This window comes from Eretmochelys imbricata, chromosome 24, assembly GCF_965152235.1.
Source record: "Eretmochelys imbricata isolate rEreImb1 chromosome 24, rEreImb1.hap1, whole genome shotgun sequence".
Taxonomy (NCBI): domain Eukaryota; kingdom Metazoa; phylum Chordata; order Testudines; family Cheloniidae; genus Eretmochelys; species Eretmochelys imbricata.
Genome location: NC_135595.1, coordinates 14,527,137 through 14,531,252, shown reverse-complemented (window position 1 = coordinate 14,531,252; position 4,116 = coordinate 14,527,137). Strand labels below are relative to the sequence as shown.

Here is a 4,116-nt window from a genome sequence, read left to right as displayed (position 1 = left end):
GGACCAGTTGCCTGGGGATCCCAGAGCAGCGCCTTGTGTGGCTGGCCCCGGTGCTTCCCCAGCTGCTGGGTGGTCCTGGGGTCAGCTGCACCAGTGCTGCAAAATTCGTGGAGGTCATGGAAAGTCACGGAAGCCATGACTTCTGTGACCTCCGTGAATGATTCGCAGCCTTACATATGAGCAAAGGCTGAAGGAACTGGGTATGTTTCCTTTGCAAAAGAGGAGATCAAGGGGGAATGTGATAGCCACCTTCAAATACTTTAAAGGCTGCCTAAAAAAGATGGAGAAAAGTTGTTATTTCTTGCCACAGAGGGCAGGACAAGAGGCAATGCATTCAAACTACAGCAGAGCAGATTTAGATTAAATCAGGAAAAACTCCCGAACCGAAAGAAGAGTAGGACAATGCAACAGACTGTTTAGCAAGGTTGTGGAATCTCCTTCACAGAAAGTTTCAAAAGTTTTCATCTCTCTTGGATGGTTTAGACCCAACAAATCCTGCATCATGACAGGGAGTTAGACTAGATGATCCTTGAGGTCCCTTCTAACTCTATGGCTTTATGATTCTTTGTGTGGGATAAGCATCCCATCACACCCTGGTCATTTTAACAGACCAAATGGGGCAAACACTGGGGCGGAAGCATCTTGTGTAGAGAACTGGGGGTTGCTACAGAGAATGAGATACAAAGAAAAGGATGAAGGAGATTCACACAGACAGGTCAGGAAAAGAGAATCAGAAAAAGGAAAACGCTGAAAATAGAGGAAAAAAGGGCAGAAATATATCTGAGCCTCAAATGGAGCAAATTTTCTCACTGTACAATGAACGGAACAGGAAGGAAATGAACAATAAATACATAAATAAAAATTTAGTTCCTTCTAGAGATGTGCAAATAATAGATTAGTAATTACGAAAAAATTAGGAAAAAAATTGTTTCAGTTGAACTGAAAAAAAAATTCACATTTTTTGGTGAAAAGTGGAAAGAAAATTGTTTCAGGTCGAACAAACCATTTCAGTCCAATTTCAAGCATTTTTTAAAATATTTTCAATTTGAAAAAAAATTAAAGGAAGTTTTGAAATAAAACATCATTTCAAATTAAAAAACTGAAATGTTTTATTTCAAAAATGTTGAAACAAAACCTTTCAGTTTTTTTAGTTTTTTTTTCCTCAGCCAAAATAACTTGTTGAAACAGATGCAAATTCATGAAAGGTTTCAGTGCACAGAATATGCATTTTTCGCCAAACAAATATTTTGGATGAAAAGTGTTGCCCAGCTCCGGTTAAGAACAGAAGAATGGACATACTGAGTCAATCCAATGGTCCATCTAGCCAGATATCCTCTCTTTCCACAGTGGCCAATGCCATGTGCTTCAGAGTGAATGAAAAGAAAAGGGCAATCACTGAGTGAACCATCCCATCGTCCACTCCCAGCTTCTGGTAGTCAGAGACTAGGGATACCCAGAGCATGGGGTTGCATTCCTGATCATCTTGGCTAATAGTCATTGATGGACCTATACGCCAGGAACTTTTCTATCTCTTTTTTGAACCCCATTATAGTTTTGGCCATCATCCTCTGGCAATGAGTTCCACAGGTTGACTGTGCGCTGTGTGAAGAAGTATTTCCTTTTGTTTGTTTTAAACCTGCTGCCTATTAATTTCATTGGGTGACCTCTGGTACTTGTGTTATGTGAAGGAATAAATAACACTTCCTTATTCATTTTCTCCACACCAGTCATGATTTTATAGACCTCCATCATATCCCCCCTTAGTCGTCTCTTTTCCACGCTGAAAAGTCCCAGTCTTTTGCATCGCTCCTCATTTGGAAGCTGTTCCATACTTCTAATAATTTTTGTTGCCCTTCTCTGTACCTTTTCCAATTCTAATATAACTCTTTGAGATGGGGCATTCAGAACTGCACACAGTATTCCAGGTGTGGAGACTATATTCTCCTTTTGATCTCTGTGCAAACTTCTGACAGGCCATTCTGCTGTGCATATTGGGGAGTATATAGTCCTGAATGTACACTTGACACATGCACCATAACTAAATGTAGAATTCAGTCCTCTACTGAGACGTGTGATCTATGCCACCTACTCCCATTGATTTCAATGGAGTCATGATTTCACCTCCAGTATCTACCTATCGAACACTCCTTTCTTTCTCTGTCCCTTATATAAGAGGGAGAGCCTTCTCCCATGCATCTTCTAACACCTGAAACAACAGCCCCACCTTGTCCAGGTTAGAAACGTCACCCGAAAACACCTTTCTTCCCATTTGCCTGTGTCTTTCTCTCTCACATCTCCTGATTCTAGGATACCATTTCTATGGGATAGACAGTATGCTAAATCACTGTGTGTTATAAGTCCAAAAGGTGCAGTCCTGAAACTGGAGACTTACCCGGACTTTGCCAACTTCCCTCTTGTAGATGGAGATGTTGTACCCATAGACATAGATATTAGTCACTCGCAGAAAGGAGATGGCCTGGCTCCCCCTGTTATCATTCTTCTCATCGATGGTAAAGGGTTCCAGGGAGTGGTCGTGGCCACAGTTCTTGGCGATGGTGTAGGTGCAGGTGCCCTGGAAATCAAACTTCAGGCCATCAAAGGTGTGATAATGCGGGTCCCCCCAGCCCCAGCAAGTTCCCACGTAGTCGGGAACACATGTCGCATTGCCATCCTCTGTCTTGCACGTCTCCTTGGTCCGGCATTTCAGGGATTTGCAGGTTTCTGAAAGGAGAAAGCCCAATCACATCAACAGAGTGGGGGACTCAAGTCAAATGTGTAGGCCGGGGAGCAAGATCTGCCATGAGCACAGCATTCATGCAGAACCAACTGAACCAACCAAGGCATTCTGAAGATACTCAACATCACATAGATAATCACATGGCTAGTTAGCTCAGCTGGTTAGAGCGTGGTGCTAATAATGCCAAGGTCACGGGTTCGAGCCCCGTTTGGGCCACAGTTGTTTCGGCGGGAGGGATAGCTCAGTAGTTTGAGCATTAGCCTGCTAAACCCAGGGTTGTGAGTTTAATCCTTGAGGGGGCCATACAGGGTTCTGGGGCAATATTGGGGATTGGTCCTGCTTTGAGCAGGGGGTTGAAACATAGAATATCAGGGTTGAAAGGGACCTCAGCAGGTCATCTAGTCCAACTCCCTGCTCAAAGCAGGACCAATCCCCAACTAAATCATCCCAGTCAGGGCTTTGTCAAACCTGACCTTAAAAACTTCAAAGGAAGGAGATTCCACCACCTCCCTAGGTAACACATTCCAGTGCTTCACCACCTTCCTAGTGAAAAAGTTTTTCCTAATATCCAACCTAAACCTCCCCCACTGCAACTTAAGACCATTACTCCTCATCCTGTCATCTGCTACCACTGAGAACAGTCTAGAGCCATCCTCTTTGGAACCCTCTTTCAGGTAGTTGAAAGCAGCGATCAAATCCCCCCTCATTCTTCTCTTATTGCAGACTAAACAATCCCAGTTCCCTCAGCCTCTCCTCATAACTCATGTGTTCCAGTCCCCTAATCATTTTTGTTGCTCTCTGCTGGATGTTTTCCAATTTTTTCACATCTTTCTTGTAGTGTGGGGCCCAAAACTGGATACAGTACTCTAGATGAGGCCTCACCAATGTCAAATAGAGGGGAATGATCACGTCCCTCGATCTGCTGGCAATGCCCCTACTTATACGTCCCAAAATGCCATTGGCCTTCTTGGCAAGAAGGGTACACTGTTGACTCATATCCAACTTCTCATCCACTGTTTTCTGCATTCTTTCAGGCTTGTGAGTTCTTCAAGAGGAGACTACTAGGGTACACTTAACCAAACAAAGGAAACCTGCAGAATAGGGGGAGCTCTATCCTAAGAATCAGTGCAGACTTCAATGCCCCACGAACCTGGATATTCCCATCCCCATGCCCAGGTCACTCACCATCCCCTCCATCCACAGGGTAAACTGTCGAATTATTCCCGTTGCCACCTGTTTCCACAGAATACCAACCTTCAGATTCATCACAACTGGACGGTGTTCTCCAGTCATAGACAGTGACTCCATGGTGCCTGCAGGTGTCTGCGTAGGCCTCCAGCGCCTCACACAGAATGATCTTGTTCCCCTCATTGAGACAC

The 4,116-nt window shown here is 44.2% G+C and overlaps 1 non-coding gene across 1 annotated transcript; it reads left to right on the top strand.

The window, feature by feature from the left end:
- Nucleotides 1-2,879: 2,879 nt before the first annotated feature.
- Nucleotides 2,880-2,953, top strand: TRNAI-AAU (transfer RNA isoleucine (anticodon AAU)). Its single transcript has one exon. It is a non-coding gene; the product is annotated as a tRNA-Ile (tRNA).
- The last annotated feature ends 1,163 nt before the right edge of the window (nucleotides 2,954-4,116 follow it).